At 40.1% G+C, this 17,308-nt stretch overlaps 4 non-coding genes across 4 annotated transcripts; all 4 read right to left on the bottom strand.

The window, feature by feature from the left end:
- Positions 1-1,868: 1,868 nt before the first annotated feature.
- Positions 1,869-1,941, bottom strand: TRNAF-GAA (transfer RNA phenylalanine (anticodon GAA)). Its single transcript has one exon. It is a non-coding gene; the product is annotated as a tRNA-Phe (tRNA).
- Positions 1,942-7,642: 5,701 nt separating this feature from the next.
- TRNAF-GAA (transfer RNA phenylalanine (anticodon GAA)) lies at positions 7,643-7,715 on the bottom strand. The gene has a single exon. It is a non-coding gene; the product is annotated as a tRNA-Phe (tRNA).
- Positions 7,716-10,993: 3,278 nt separating this feature from the next.
- Positions 10,994-11,066, bottom strand: TRNAR-CCU (transfer RNA arginine (anticodon CCU)). Its single transcript has one exon. It is a non-coding gene; the product is annotated as a tRNA-Arg (tRNA).
- Positions 11,067-16,365: 5,299 nt separating this feature from the next.
- Positions 16,366-16,448, bottom strand: TRNAL-CAG (transfer RNA leucine (anticodon CAG)). Its single transcript has one exon. It is a non-coding gene; the product is annotated as a tRNA-Leu (tRNA).
- Positions 16,449-17,308: the final 860 nt, after the last annotated feature.

The raw sequence follows: 17,308 nt of genomic DNA, 5'->3' as shown, positions 1-17,308 counted from the left end.
TTCCTGGTGAATGCATTTGTCTTGGTTGAAAACAATGCAAAAGTGCAAAAACACATCAAAAACGCAACGTGTGAACATAGCCCAAGGTGTGGAGGAGTATTTTTGGTTTTGGTTATTTATTTTGCCTTCTATACAAGTCATTACCCTGGAAAGTATGTTTCTTAACATATTTACCAGGAAAATCCATTTTGGTTTCGTTTTTGTATGTTTTATTGTGAGTCCGTAAAAGTGGCGTAATACTCTGACAACATTGTTAACAGCAGTGACCTGGGAGTCAGAAATGCTTCCAGGGGTCTTCCCCATGCTGTTCCCATGTCATTTGAGCACTGTTCCCATCGATTTGGGCAATATTTAGGCTCTATGCAGACCGCCAGGGGGAGCCGCCTGAAAAATGCTCGAGTTTCCCATAGACTGACATTCGGCTCGTTGCTCGGGTCGAGCACCCGAGTATTCCAATTTGCTCTACCTGAGCAACAAGTACCCGAGCATTTTAGTGCTCGCTCATCACTAAAAACTATACCTCTCGAAATATTCTACTTTTAGTGATCGATTTTGAGATTGCCACCAATAGAGGACCCACAACTAATCAATAACAGGAGAGAAGCTGTACAATTTCTTGAAAAAAATATTGATGTCAGAAGCAGGAGTCAAACCCACGCCTCCAGAAGAGACTGCGACATGAATGCAGCGCCTTAGACAGCTCAGCTATCCTGACTTCTGCTGGTTTGAGTAAATTAACTCTTTCTAAGCTAAGCAGCAGAAAGATGAGCATTACTTGTGATGAAAGGAAATATATCATGATTTATTTTATTTCAATATTCATTTTTAATTCCTTAGTGACGGAGCCAATTTTGAGCTTAGCGACCAAAGCCACATTTTTTAAAACTGACACGTGTCACTTTATGTGGTAACAACTCTGGAATGCTTAACATATCCCCGTGATTCTGAAAGTGTTTTTCCGTGACACATTGTACTTTATATTAACAGCAAATTGAGGTCAATATGTTTTTAGTTTTTCTTGTGAAAGTATCTAAAGTTTGCTGAAAATTTTTAAATGTTACCAATTTTTTTACTTTGACTGCTTATATCCTAAAATCAACTAGTCAGACAACCAAACAAGTTAATAAATAACATTTCCTATTTGTCTACTTTATGTCAGCATCATTTCCCAAACCTCCTTTTATTTTGTTAAGATGTTAGAAAGGTTAACATTTAGCAGCAAGATTTAATTTTCTTTTTAAGAAAATTTAAGAAAATTTCCAAGTTCTATTTTTTACACACCTAGTCAGTTTTGAAGTGACTTTGAGGGGCCTATATTTTGGAAAAACACCACTGGATTCACCCTAAGAACTTGTTCACACAATGCATTCCCAAACAAAAATGACACCGCAGTAAAACTGATGTGCTTTTACAATATTTTTTACGTTTACAGCAAAAAATGCATTGGAAACGCATCATGTGAACACAGTCTTGAACTTTATTTTTATGCCATTCAAATTAGTAAAGAAATTAAAAAAATATTTTTTTCTTTGCTGCAATACATATTCCTTATAACACAAAATACTAATAAAAAAACTCCAACAAAACTAGACATCTACGTATCAGTAAAAAATTAAAATAGGCATTTTAGCCTTTCATTAGAAAGAGTCATATACATTTCTGGATTTTTTATCAGTTTAGTTTTGATTTGGAAATAACAATTAGTAATGAAATGTTGCAGTTGTCATATTGTCCACTTTGTAAACCATGATTGCCATTTTTAAAATTATGATATTAAGTGTCATTATAATCTGTGAATTGTGGAGTCCTGGAAAAAATAAACGCAGAGGAAAATGTAAAAGCATTCTTTAAAAAAATACCTCTCCATATGCCAAAACCCGGGATCGACCCAAGGACCTTTAGATCTTCAGTCTAACGCTCTCCCAACTGAGCTATTTCTGCTGTTGATGAGCTGCAAACTTCAACAGTGTAAACTGAGGTCTAAAAAAGTTTCAATAAAAGAAAATTATATTGTTATATCACCGGCAGTTCTAAAAATTAATTTTCCTAGTGGAAAAATAGAAAAGTTCTAGCAGCATATTGACAATAATACAAGAGTGGAGAAGTCAGGGTAGAAATACCCACAATTTGTTACAAGACCTTTTTATTGTAAATAGAACAGACCAAATACTGTACAGAGAAACGCCTTCAAGAGGACCCGTCCCAAGGTCAGAACTGAACAGTTTTTGCCCCTATTTTATTCCCACTGTTCACCTGAGTTTACCACTTTTTGCTCTTTGAAATTCCCCATCCAGTACCTGAGATATGGGCATTTTTATTTAGCGATAATTTTTTATGTCTTTTACCAAGGGGGCGTTGCTCGCAGGGTAATAATGCATAGCAGCCTAAAGACATGCCCACAGAGAATCCTGTGAGCCACACCCCTTTGGCAAAGAACAGAAAAATTTTCACTAACATAAAGATCCCAGATCTCTGGAATTGTATGACAGGTTAAAAAAAAAGGAATAATGAGGGGAGCAGCGGGAATAAAACAAGGGGCGAAAACTGGAAACTTTTGACCCGGTGATAGGTCATCTTTAATGGTTTTAAAAACAGCCATAAATCACAACTGCTAAATGATACACTGCACATGTACATGCTTTCTGGAAACAGGATGATCATTAAAGCGTACTGACACGAAGAATAATGCTGCCTTATCACTTTTACCACACGCAGAATGGCATAAAAAAAAAACCAAAAAACAATTCCTGAATTGTTTTTGGTGTTTGTTAAGTTTACCTCCCAAAAAACGGAATAGAAAGCGATCAAAAATTGTCACGTACCCAAAAATGGTACCAATAAAAATGTCAACTCGTCCCGCAAAAAACAAGCTGTCACATGACTCTGTTGGCCGAAATATGGAAAAATTATAGCTCTCAAAATATGGCGATGCAAAAACTAGATTTTGCAAAAAATAGTGTCTTTTAGTGTGTGACAGCTGTCAGTCATAAAAACCCGATATAAATCTGGTATCGCTGTTAGCACACCGACCCGAAGAATAAAGTAATCTCATCACTTATACCGCACAAGGAACGACGTAAAAAATAAATAAAACCAATTCTTCACCTGCTACTGATTTGTTTATTATATCTCCCAATATGCTCACCACACATCTAGATAAGTTCCCCAAGGGGTCTAGTTTCCAAAATGGTGTCACTTGTGGGGGGTTTCCACTGTTTAGGCACATCAGGGGCTCCCCAAATGCAGCATGGCGTCCGCTAATTATTCAAGCAAATTTTACATTCAAAAAGTCAAATGGCGCTCCTTCCCTTCCAAACCCTGCCGTGCGCCCAAACAGTGGTTTGCCTCCACATATGGGGTATCGGCGTGTTCAGGAGAAATTGCACAACAAACTTCATGGTGCAATTTATCCTATTACCCTTATGATAGTGGAAAATTAGGGGATGAAAAACATTTTTGTGGTAAAAATGTGAAAATTTTATTTTTACAGCTCAATATTATAAACTTCTGTGAAGCACCTTGAGGTTCAAGGTGCTCACCACACATCTAGATAAGTTCCCTAAGGGGTCTAGTTTCCAAAATAGTCTCACTTGTGGGGCGTTTCCACTGTTTAGGCACATCAGGAGCTCTCCAAACGCAATATGGCGTCTGCTAATTATTCAAACAAATTTTACATTCAAAAAGTCTAATGGCGTTCCTTCCCTTCCGAACCCTGCCGTGCGCCCAAACAGTGGTTTTCCCTCACATATGGGGTATCAACACGCTCATAAGAAATTGCACAAAAAAATTTGGGGTCCATTTTTTCCTGTTACCCCTGCAAAAATAAAAAAATTGGGTCTAAAGTAACATTTTTGTGAAAAAAGTTAAATGTTAATTTTTTTCTTCCACATTCCAAAAATTCCTGTGAAGCACCTGAAGGGTTAATAAAGTTCTTGAATGTGGTTTTAAGCACCTTCAGGGGTGCAGTTTTTATAATGGTTCACTTTTGGGTATTTTCTGTCATAAAGACCTCTCAAAGTGACTTCAAATATGATGTGGTCCCTAAAAAAAATGTTTTGTAAATTTTGTTGGAAAAATGAGAAATTGCTGGTCAACTTTTAACCCTTATAGCTTCCTAACAAAAAAAACTTTTGGTTCCAAAATTGTGCTGATGTAAAGTGGACATGTGAGAAATGTTATTTATTAACTATTTTGTGTGACATATCTCTCTGATTTAAGGGCATGAAAATTCAAAGTTTGAAAATTGCAAAATTTTCAAAATTTTTGCCAAATTTCTGATTTTTTCACAAATAAACGCAAGTGATATCAAAGAAATTTTACCACTATCATGAAGTACAATATGTCACGAAAAAACAGTCTCAGAATCAGGGGAATCCATTGAAGCGTTTCAGAGTAATTACTTCATAAAGTGACAGTGGTCAGAATTGAAAAAATTGGCCCGGTCACGAAGGCAAAAACAGGCTCTGGCGCGAAGTGGTTAATTATTGTATTATCTTTAACTGTTGCTTATAACTGTTGTATATGAACCTCTGAATTGTAAAGTGCTCTGGAATATGTTGGCGTTATATAAAGAAAGAATATTATTATTACATCATGTTACTCTAAGATAAAAAAAAAACTGCTGACTGATTCACTTTAAATTCTATAAAACCAACAAACAAGAAGCAGCCAGCTATGATACAGAATTCGCTGATGTCTTCATCCCTCAACAGATTTTTTTACAGTTTTGAAATCTGACACTCTGCCCAATCCCAGTATACCACTAGCAACCATTTCAGTGCGCCAAAAGCCAGCGATGGTCAATACCTAATTGACCTATTACAGTATGTACAGGTGCTTCTCACAAAATTAGAATATCATCAAAAAGTTAATTTATTTCAGTTCTTTAATACAAAAAGTGAAACTCGTATATTATATAGAGTCATTGCAAACAGAGTGATCTATTTCAAGTGTTTATTTCTGTTAATGTTGATGATTATGGCTTACAGCCAATGAAAACACAAAAGTCATTATCTCAGCAAATGAGAATAATTAACAAATAATACCAGCAAAGGCTTCCTAGGTGTTTAAAAAAAAGTCCCTTAGTCTATTTCAGTAGGCTCCACAATCATGGAGCAGATTGCTGACTTGACAGATGTCCAGAAGGTAGTCATTGACACACCCCACAAGGAGGGTAAGCCGCAAAAGGTCATTGCTAAAGAAGCTGGCTGTTCACAGAGGGCTGTATTCAAGCATATTACTGGAAAGTTGAGTGTAAGGAAAAAGTGTGGTAGAAAAAGGTGCACAAACAACCGGGATAACCGCAGCCTTGAAATGATTGTTTAGAAAAGGCCATTCAAAAATTTTGGGGAGATTCACAAGGAGTGGACTGCTGCTGTAGTCATTGCTTCAAGAGCCACCACACACAGACGTATCCAGGACATGGGCTACAAGTGTCGCATTCCTTGTGTCAAGCCACTCATGACCAATAGACAACGATAGAAGTGTCTTACCTGGGCCAAGGAGAAAAAGACCTGGACTGTTACTCAGTGGTCCAGCTTCACTGTCCACTGTCTCTGAAGAGAGGCAGCAGTGTAAGTGGAGACCCCGCCCACTGCACTTGTTGCTCATTTGCATAACCATTAAACAGTACATTTCTCTAAAATGTAAACCTAGATTTTCAAGATAATGGTATTTCTGTGATCAGCATTACAGGGACTTTATAAAAATGTCATTAGTTTGGGGTGTAAAACCTGATGAGAGGTTCCCTTTAAGAGCAATATTCCAGATTTCAGTGTAATTATTTGCAGGGATCCAGGTAACATTAAGATGCTGTTTGGCAATAAACTGCTTTTGCTATTCCTTCCAGTGATTTTCCGATGTGTAAATTTATGACAATCAAAATGTCAGCACTAATGGGGCCAATGTCTCACTCACGTGTCTTACTCTGGGTGCGAATGGAAACAGGATGAAATCTTCACCCATCAAAATTCTTTCTTTTGTTGCAAAGGGGAAGATTGAGGCTCCGGTGGTGAGCCCACACTGAACCAGGCACATGTCAGCTGATTTTTACAGCTGACATGTGCCCGCAACAGCCGCGGGTGGAATCGCGATCCACCACAACTGTTAACATGTTAAATGTCGCTGTCAAACTCTGACAGCGGCATTTAACAGCGCCGCTCTGGAAGTGCGTTACTTACCCCGCCCATCGGTGACTCCTTCACGTGATCGCAGGTCACTGATGGGTGGGCATGACAACCCTGGGTCTGCAGCAGACCCCAGAGGTTGTCATGTACTGATCGCTATGAGCGCCACCTAGTGGTTGGTGCTCATAAGCACAGGAGCATTTCTGCTACATAGAGGTGATCTGTTTATCACCTCTATGTAGCAAAGACGATCGGACAGTTGCTGCTTCTAGTATCCTATGGAGACTATAGAAGCATGCAAAAAGTAAAAAAAAATGTTTTTAAAAATATTAAAAGAATAAAAAATATATAAAAGTTTAAATCACCCCCCTTTCACGCCATTCAAAATAAAATAATAATAAAAAACCACATACACATATTTGGTATCGTTGCGTCCAGAATCACCCGATCTATCAATATTAAAAAAGAATTAATCCGATCGGTAAACAGCGTAACAAGAAAAAAATTCTTGAAGATTGAAGATGAAATGGGGCTGGGTCTTTCAGCATGACAATGATCCCAAGCATACCGACAAGGTAATGAAGTGGCTTTGTAAGAAGCATTTCAAGGTCCTGGAGTGGTCTAGCTAGTCTCCAGATCTAAACCCTATAGAAAACCTTTGGAGGGAGTTGAAAGTCCGTGTTGCCCAGCGATAGCCCCAAAACATCACTGTTCTAGAGGAGATCTGCATGGAAGAATGGGCCAACATACCAGCAACAGTGTGTGCCAACCTTGTGAAGACTCACAGAAAATGTTTGACCTCTGTCATTGTAAACAAAGGATATATAACAAAGTATTGAGAAGAACTTTTGTAATTGACCAAATGCTTATTTTCCACCAAAATGTGAAAAAAAAATTCTTTCCAAATCAGACAATGTGATTTTCAGGATTTGATTTCCAATTTTGTCTCTCATAGTTGAGGTCTACCTATGATGGCAATTACAGGCCTCTCTCATCTTTTTAAGTGGGAGAACTTGCACAATTGGTGGCTGACTAAATACTTTTTTACCCACTGTATATGTCTACTTTATGTCAGCATCATTTCCCAAACCTCCTTTTATTTCGTTTGGATGTTAGAAAAGTTAAAATTTAGCAGCAAGATTTAATTTTTTTTTTAAGAAAATTTAAGAAAATTTCCAAGTCCTATTTTTTACAGACCTAGTCAGTTTTGAAGTGACTTTGAGGGTCCTATATTTTGGAAAAACACCACTGGATTCACCCTAAGAACTTGTTCACCCAATACATTCCCAAACAAAAATGACAATGCAGTAAACTGATGCGTTTTTACTATATTTTTTAATTTTGCAAAAAAAAAAAATGCATTGGGAACGCATCATGTGAACACAGTCTTGAACTTTATTTTTATGCTATTCAAATTAGTAAAGAAATTAAAAAATGTTTTTTTCATTGCTTCAAAATTTATTTATTTATATGCAGAAGAATATGTAAAAATATTCTTTAAAAGATGCTTTTCCTCTTGCCGAAACCCAGGATCGAACCAGGGACCTTTAGATCTTCAGTCTAACGCTCTCCCAACTGAGCTGTTTCGGCTGGTGATGAGCTGTAAACTTCAACAGTGTAAACCGAGGTCTAGAAAAGTTTCAATAAAAGAAAATTATATTTTTATATCACCGGCAGTTCTAAGGCTGTGTGCCCACGATGCGTTTTTTAAGCATTTCCGCAGCGGGAAAAACGCTGCAGAAATGCTTAACAAACGCTTGGTAGAAGGTCTGCCATGTTCCCCAATAATAATCCGCATGTGCTGTGCACATGCTGCAGAAGTTTCCACTGCGGATTATCATTGCGGAAAAAAACGCAGCACTACCAATTATTTTGCGGAAGCGCTGCGTTTTCGCCGCCATTGACTTGCATTAGATTGCATGGATTATGCATCACTGTATATGTAGATGCGCATTCCATGCTTTCTAATGTGCGGATGGTACCCGGGTGTAGAGGAGAGGAGACTGTCCTCCGGACCTGGGTACCATAGAAAACTGTAAAAAAAAAGAATAAAATAAAAAATAAATATATACTTACCTTCTGGCGGCCCGCGCTGCGCTCCTCCTCGCATGCTGGCAGTTCGCGATGGACTGAAGGACCTGTGCTGACGTCATAGTCATGTGACGGGTCACGCGACGCTGAAGTCGGCAAGTCCTTTAGTCTACCGCTGCCGGCAAGGGAGAACGGAGGGAAGCAAGACACCGTGGGCCATTAGAGGGTAAGTATATATATATTTTTTTTATTTTTTACCATTCTTTCGGTCACAGTATATAAATCCATGCCGTTTGCATGGATTTATATAGTGTGACCAAGTTGACAAGCACTTTCCAAGTGATGCTAAAATCGCTTGGAAAGCGCTTGACAACCCGCATGCGGAAATGCAAGTGAAGAACTCTTCACATCCGCATGTCCCTGGCAGGAAAACGCATGTACAATCCGCATGTACAATCCGCATGTACAATCCACATGTACAATCCGCATGTACAATCCGCATGTACAATCCACATGTACAATCCGCATGTACAATCCACATATACAATCCGCATGTACAATCCGCATGTACAATCCGCATGCGTTTTTTTCTGCCAGGGAGATGCAGAAACGGTCAGGAAAAATCCTGAGCATTTCTGCATTGTGGGCACATAGCCTTAACATTAATTTTCCTAGTGGAAATATAAAAAGTTCTATCAGCATATTGACAGTGATACAAGAGTGGAGAAGTCAGGGTAGAAATACCCACAATTTGTTATAAGACCTTTTTATTGTATTTAGAACAGACCAAATACTGCACTTTACTGTACAGAGAAACGCCTTCACGAGGACCCGTCCCAAGGTCAGAACTGAGCAGTTTTTGCCCCTATTTTATTCCCACTGTTCCCCTGAGTTTACCGCTTTTTGCTCTTTGAAATTCACCATCCAGTTCCTGAGATATGGGCATTTTTATTTAGTGATAATTTTTTATGTCTTTTATCAAGGGGGCATTGCTCGCAGGGTAATAATGCAGAGCAGCCTAAAGACACGCCCACAGAGAATCCTGTGAGCCACACCCCTTTGCCAAAGAACAGAAAAATTTGTACTAAACGTAAAGATCCCAGATCTCTGGAATTGTATGACAGATTAAAATAAAGGAATAATGAGAGGAGCAGCAGGAATAAAACAAGGGGCAAAAACTGAAAACTTTTGACCCGGTGATAGGTCATCTTTAATGGTTTTAAAAACAGCCATAAATCACAACTGCTAAATGATACACTGCACATGTACATGCTTTCTGGAAACAGGGTGATCATCTAGGCTGGAGCACATGATTTTTACATCATTTAGACGCCAATGTCCTCCCTTCCACAGAGGAAACCATTAGCGCTCAATTCAGGATGGGGCTGGAACTTGGCCTGCGGCTAATTTTAAATGGAATCTGTCACCAGGTATTTGCTGTTATCTGAGAGCAGCATAATGTAGGGACAGAGATCCTGATTCAACAACGTTTCACTTGCTGGGCTGCTTGCTGTAGTTTTGATAAAATCCCTGTTTTATCTGCTGCAGATTTAACAGTGCTCTGAATGCTGAGCTTTGTATAACTCTGCCCACACCACTGATTGACAGCTTTTGTGTACACTGCATAGGCAGAAAGCTGCCCATCAGCAGTTTGGGTGTGGTTATACAGAGCAGGAGAACTACATGTGCTATTGTGATAATCTGCTGATAAAACCCTGATTTTATTGAAATTGCAAAAGCTGCACAGTAAGTGATACATTGCTGGAATCAGGGGTTCTAACCCTATATCATTGTAGATTTTAAGCTCTTATGAGCTGGATCGTCAGTTTTTTTGCCTTAATTATTGTATTATCTCTAACTGTTACTTATGACTGTTGTATATGAACCTCTGAATTGTAAGGACCGATCCAGATTCACTGTCCTTTCCGGAGGAGGTTTTATCTTTCATGATTGGGCTGAGTTACTGCAATCAAATTGACATTACTCCTAAGAATAATATACTACTTACACTCCCGCTGCCAGTCTTGTTACAGTGATTGGCAGGTCACTATTTATTCAGTAACCTGCCTCTTCCTCCCGAGATCCAGTGCCATCATTCCCCATGGTAGAGAATAGGGAAGAGCAGCAGCAGTGTAAGTGCAGGCCCCGCCCACTGCACTTGCGGCTCATTTGCATAACAATGAAACAGTGCATTTCTCTAAAATGTAAACCCAGATTTTCAAAATAATAGCATGCCTATAATCAGTATTACAGGGGCTTTATATAGGGGGCTTTATCAGAATTCTTTCTTTTGTTGCAAAGGGGAAAATTGAGGCCTGAATTGGAAATCTGTGATGAAATCAAAAAACTAGATTATTTTGTCTGTAATCATTTTGGATTTTTCCCAGTTCTGGAGACGATCCATAGTAATCTGCAGATGGGAAAGCAAAGATAATCTACCTGATCTGCTGATGGGCTGCAGCGTTCACTTGACAAGCAAAGTAACCAGATCCCCAGGTAACACGGCGCTCGGAGAGAAGAAGTTGTGCTTGTTTGGGATTTACATCTTCTTCTTCTTTTATTCTGTATACTGGGAGCATTGAAAGGGATTTTCCAGTAGCGGATGACAACTATAAAACCGCTGGACCTTCTCGCCTTACATTTTCTACCACGATATTAACTCTTTGTAGAAGAGTCGATAATACAATCAGCAATACCTGAATATATAGTAGATAAAGGACAATCACTGGAAAAATTCAAGAAAGTTACTTTTATTTAATACAAACATTACCCATAACGTAATGGAGACCATAAAGAAATGTGGGAAGGAAAAAATGTTGGAGAGAAAGTTTATGAAGCACCCCAGATGGGACTCGAACCCACAATTCCTGGCTTAGGAGGCCAGTGCCTTATCCATTAGGCCACTGGGGCTTAGTGGGGGCTGACTACTCACATTACCTGGACTTTTTTCTATTTCATAAATCAGTGAAAATATTTAAAAGCAGAAACCCGGCCGGCTGCTGCTTCTAAGAAGGCGAGATTGAATTCTCTGAAAAAAGTAGATGGAAAAGGGAAGGAAATGGTAATAAATTCCATCACATTTGGGGCAAATGCTCTCATTAAAACGAATATCGTGAAAAAAACATGAAGGAAAAGTATTTGAAACAAAAACTACATTGTGACTCTGAAACACTGCAGCATTTCAGAGAAAAACCTAATATAAGGGCTCTTGCACACAAATGATTTTCTTGGACGAGTTCTATCTGTGGTTTTCACTGATTGCTCTCGTGCGTATGATATTCTATGGGGCTGTGCACATGTTCAATTTTTTCCCCAGACTGAGTAGTCCACTGAAAAAATCTGAGATATGTCCAATTTTCATTCGAGTACAGGTCCATGAAAAAAATCAGATCGCACTCAGATGACATCTGAGTGTGCTTCAATTTTCAGGGACTGAGAGAGTGGAGAAAATGATCAAAGTCTGAATCAGAATAATAGGACTGTTTTTCTCAGATGTAGAATGGTCCTGTGACCCTACCCTAAAAGTCAGCCGGGGACCAGGATTCATGAGTGACTAGTGGAAAAGGTTGGTCCCTGCAGCTCCTCCCGCCCGCTCCTCTGGAATGATATGTCTCTCTCAGCGTGTGTATATAGGGAGAGACCTGTCAGTCATTGTCAGCGGATGAGGGGAAGCGACCAGGAACCGAGCTGCAAAGGAGACTGGTAGGAAAGGTCGTTCAGGTTCCCTTTAGACTACATTACTCACAAATACATTATACTTATGAATTGTTAGGTACTTAGCACACAAATTGGCCAATTCATGTGCGCTCACTAGATATGAAAAGGTGATCTATCTTTGAGGTGCTGTCACTAACTTAGACCTCAGGTAGGAGAGCAATACGACACTTAATAATCACAAGCAGTAGTGTAGCTACCACGGGGGCAGGGTGGGACGGTTTCCCCGGGCCCCACACTCTGAGGGGGCCCACCCGGAGCTACACTATTGTAACTGTAGTGGCGTGAGCAGCACGCCGCTACAGTTACACTCTGGACAGAGCAAGGAGACTCGATGTCCCTGCATTGCCTGGCGGTCGCTATGGGGCCCTTGAGCAGGAGGGGGGCCCCCGGTGCCAGCATCGGGCCCCCCCACCATTCACCGCAACCGCGAGCTCCCTCTCCCATTAGTTTCCATAGCTTCCTCTGTGTGTGACGTCACTGATGTCATCACTTGGCACCCGGCCCCCTGAGCTGAAGATGTGTGGGGGCCGGGTGCTCAGAGCAGCGGGGGAACTAGGAGGAGAAAGAGGTGAGTATTGTGCTTATTTATTTTTTCTTATGGGGGGATTATGCTACAGACAGCCTAAGGGGGTGGGGGATTATGCTACAGACTGCCTATGGGAGGTGGGGTGGGATTATGCTACAGACTGCCTATGGGGGGCTGGGAGGATTATGCTACAGACTGCCTATGGGGGGTGGGGTTATTATGCTACAGACTGCCTATGGGGGGGATTATCCTACAGACTCTGCCTATGGGGAGTGCATTATACAGTGGTGGGCAAAAATATTGGCACCCCTGCAATTCTGTCAGATAATACTCAGTTTCTTCCTGAAAATGATTGCAATCCCAATTTCTTTGGTATTATTATCTTCATTTAATTTGCTTGCAAGGAAAAAAACACAAAAGAGAATGAAGCAAAAATCAAATCATTGATCATTTCACACAAAACTCCAAAAATGGGCCAGACAAAAGTATTGGCACCCTCAGCCTAATACTTGGTTGCACAACCTTTAGCCAAAATAACTGCGAACAACCGCTTCCGGTAACCATCAATGAGTTTCTTACAATGCTCTGCTGGAATTGTAGACCATTCTTCTTTGGCAAACTGCTCCAGGTCCCTGATATTTGAAGGGTGCCTTCTCCAAACTGCCATTTTGAGATCTCTCCACAGGTGTTCTATGGGATTCAGGTCTGGACTCATTGCTGGCCACCTTAGAAGTCTCCAGTGCTTTCTCTCAAACCATTTTATAGTGCTTTTGGAAGTGTGTTTTGGGTCATTATCCTGCTGGAAGACCCATGACCTCTGAGGGAGACCCAGCTTTCTCACACTGGGCCCTACATTATGCTGCAAAATTTGTTGGTGGTCTTCAGACTTCATAATGCCATGCACACGGTCAAGCAGTCCGGTGCCAGAGGCAGCAAAGCAACCCCAAAACATCAGGGAGCATCCGCCATGTTTGACTGTAGGGACCGTGTTCTTTTCTTTGAATGCCTCTTTTTTTTTCCTGTACACTCTATGTTGATGCTTTTTCCCAAAAAGCTCGACTTTTGTCTCATCTGACCAGAGAACATTCTTCCAAAACATTTTAGTTTTCTCAGGTAAGTTTTGGCAAACTCCAGCCTGGCTTTTTTATGTCTCGGGGTAAGAAGTGGGGTCTTCCTGGGTATCCTACCATACAGTCCCTTTTCATTCAGACGCCGACGGATAGTACGGGTTGACACTGTTGTACCCTCGGACTGCAGGGCAGCTTGAACTTGTTGGGATGTTAGTCGAGGTTCTTTATCCACCATCCGCACAATCTTGCGTTGAAATCTCTCGGCAATTTTTCTTTTCCATCCACATCTAGGGAGGTTAGCCACAGTGCCATGGGCTTTAAACTTCTTGATGACACTGCGCATGGAAGACACAGGAACATTCAGGTCTTTGGAGATGGAATTGTAGCCTTGAGATTGCTCATGCTTTCTCACAATTTGGTTTCTCAAGTCCTCAGACAGTTCTTTGGTTTTCTTTCTTTTCTCCATGCTCAATGTGGTACACACAAGGACACAGGACAGAGGTTGAGTCAACTTTAATCCATGTTAACTGTCTGCAAGTGTGATTTAGTTAATGCCAACACCTGTTAGGTGCCACAGGTAAGTTACAGGTGCTATTAATTACACAAATTAGAGAAGCATCACATGATTTTTCAAACAGTGCCAATACTTTTGTCCACCCCCTTTTTTAGGTTTGGTGTGGAATTATATCCAATTTGGCTTTAGGACAATTCTTTTTGTGTTTTTTCATTGAAGACAAATTAAATGAAGATAATAATACCAAAGAATTTGTGATTGCAATCATTTTCAGAAAGAAACTGAGTATTATCTGACAGAATTGCAGGGGTGCCAATACTTTTGGCCACCACTGTACTATATTGAGGACTATCTGGCGCATTATACTATATGTAGGCTATTTGTACAGTGTGGGGATTACAGTTAGGGTCATACCGTGTGGGAGATTATGTGGGGTCTTTGCACAGTGTAGGGGCCATCATATGTGTGGGAGATAATGTGGGGTCATTTGTATAGTGTAGGGGCCATCATAAAATGTGGGAGATAATGTGGGGTATTTGTGCAGTGTGAGGGCCATCATACAGTGTGGGAGATAATGTGGTATCTTTGCACATTATGGGGGCCATCATACAGTGTGGGAGATAATGTGCGGTCTTTTCACAGTGTGGGGGCCATCATACAGTGTGGGAGATAATGTGGTGTCTTTGCACAGTGTGGGGTCCATCATACAGTGTTGGAGACATCAGTTTGGAGGCTACTAAGGGGTCAGTATACTGTGTGTTGGGTACTATACAGTGAGGGGGCATTATACTATGTATAGGAGAGCATCATACTGTGTATAGGGAGCTGTATATAGGGGGAGACTCAGTACATTATTAAATGTTAAGTGGGCACTTATCGTTATAGGGGAACTCAGGTTATTGTGACTGTCAGAGGGGCACACAGAGGGCATTATTACTTTCTAAGGGGCAAAATTTGGTCACTGTTTTCTAGGGCACTTGCACATGGCATTACTATATTCTAGAGGGTTGTTTTACTATCTTGAGAGCACACAGAAGGTGCAGTAATATGGACACCTACAGCAACAGAGGCTCAGTATTGGGGTATCAGCAGGAAGAGGTGTTTGTGCAGGTTGGGACTAGATGGGGACGGGGCCTGAAATGTAAGGAATCAAATGTGTCTTTGTTGTGATCTCTGCAGACCTGAGAGTCTGAGTCCTGGATGGAGAAGTCGTTGTGTCAGTCTGGGCCAGATGGAAAAGACGGGAAAAGTGAACAATTTAATCAGAAAGAACGTCAGCTGTAAGTTACTGCATATAACAGTGCTGTGATCTCTTATATATTCTGCAGGACTGGTATCTAGCAATATGTCACCATATGGTGGTAATAGCAGTGCTGGTCTTTGTATAGAGATTATTTTCAGTAACAGTGCTGTCATCTGCTGAGGTTCTCCTACATCCACTATCTGGATGCACCACTATTTTTGTAATCAGGGTTACCTGGTTAGGGGCCCACTTAGAAGTTTCGCCCACACTGAACCAAAGCCCTAGATACGCCTCTGACCACAAGCTATAAAAATGTTGATATTCGTTTACAAGTCTGTAACCTACATGTGGTATAGATATCTGGGCTCAGACTGGCCCACCGGTCAACAAGGAATCCTCGGGTGGGCCCCCAGTGTGCCCCTGAGCCTTGGGCATAACGATAGTAATTGTGTCCTACGTCACCACTGCCACCCTTTTGTATTTTACAGTTGTTCCTCCACTATAACGAGGAAAAGGCCAAAAAGATATTTGCATATAGCTGTTGTGTGACCCCTAGAGTCAGTTCCACCTGTGTACACCAAAGATCCTAGTCTGACCATACTGATCTCTAGTGGCCAATGTGACAACTGCAATTTTTCATTACAAATTGTTTTGTTTTTTAGCTGATGTTCCTTTATTCTTTTAATACCACACAGGGATTGGTTTATTTTGTTTGCAATAATGTAGTAAAGCTCTGTATATCTATATTCCCGTATATACAGGTGTTAGTGCTCACATAACTGCGCTGTAAAGTAAGGAATGTGATCAGACAGGTCGTCACTGATTGTCGACACGATATGGGGTCGGATCACAGAATAGATGGGATTAGGCTTCATCATATTTTCATTACGATATACAACGGCAGGGAAAGGGTTAAAGGTGTTGTCACACAAATAAACATTTATCCAATTCTTGATTCCTTAGATGTCCCTTTAAGAAATCATTGTAGGCTGAAATTAGTTAAAACAGCTGAAGTTCGTGACTCAATGCTGCGTTACCATATAAATTCTATATAAGATTTCAGTGTTATTATGTGTTCTAACATGTACTAATCAATAACAGGAGAGACGCTGTACAATGTCAGGAAGGAAAAGAGCTGATGTCAGAAGTGGGATTCGAACCCACGCCTCCAGAGGAGACTGCGACCTGAACGCAGCGCCTTAGACTGCTCGGCCATCCTGACTTCTGCTGGTTTAAGTAAATTAACACTTTCTAAGCTAAGCAGTAGAAAGATGAGCATTACTTGTGATGAAAGGAAATATATCATGATTTATTTTATTTCAATATGCATTTCTAATTCCTTAGTGACGGAGCCAATTTTGAGCTTAACGACCAAAGCCACATTTTTAAAAACTGACACGTGTCACTTTATGTGATAATAACACTGTAATGCTTAACATATCCCCGTGATTCTGAAAGTGTTTTTCCGTGACACATTGTACTTTATATTAACGGCAAATTGAGGTCAATATGTTTTTAGTTTTTCTTGTGAAAGTATCTAAAGTTTGCTGAAAATTTTTAAATGTTACCAATTTTTTAACTTTAACTGCTTATATCCTAAAACCAACTAGTCAGACAACCAAACAAGTTAATAAATAACATTTCCTATTTGTCTACTTTATGTCAGCATCATTTCCCAAACCTCCTTTTATTTCGTTTGGATGTTAGAAAGGTTAAAATTTAGCAGCAAGATTTAATTTTCTTTTTTAAGAAAATTTAAGAAAATTTCCAAGTTCTATTTTTCACAGACCTAGTCAGTGTTGAAGTGACTTTGAGGTCCTATATTTTGGAAAAACACCACTGGATTCACCCTAAGAACTTGTTCACACAATGCATTCCCAAACAAAAATGACACCGCAGTAAAACCGATGTGCTTTTACTGTATTTTTTAAGTTTACTGCAAAAAATGCATTGGGAAGGCATCATGTGAACACAGTCTGGACCTTTATTTTTATGCCATTCAAATTAGTAAGAAAATTAAAAAATATTTTTTTCTTTGCTGCAATACATATTCCTTATAACACAAAATACTAATAAAAAAAC

Source organism: Phyllobates terribilis, unplaced genomic scaffold, assembly GCF_046119375.1.
Source record: "Phyllobates terribilis strain yellow unplaced genomic scaffold, ASM4611937v1 Scaffold_65__1_contigs__length_7625178, whole genome shotgun sequence".
Lineage (NCBI taxonomy): Eukaryota > Metazoa > Chordata > Amphibia > Anura > Dendrobatidae > Phyllobates > Phyllobates terribilis.
The sequence above is the reverse complement of the archived record's forward strand: the minus strand, read 5'-3'. Positions and strand labels throughout refer to the sequence as shown.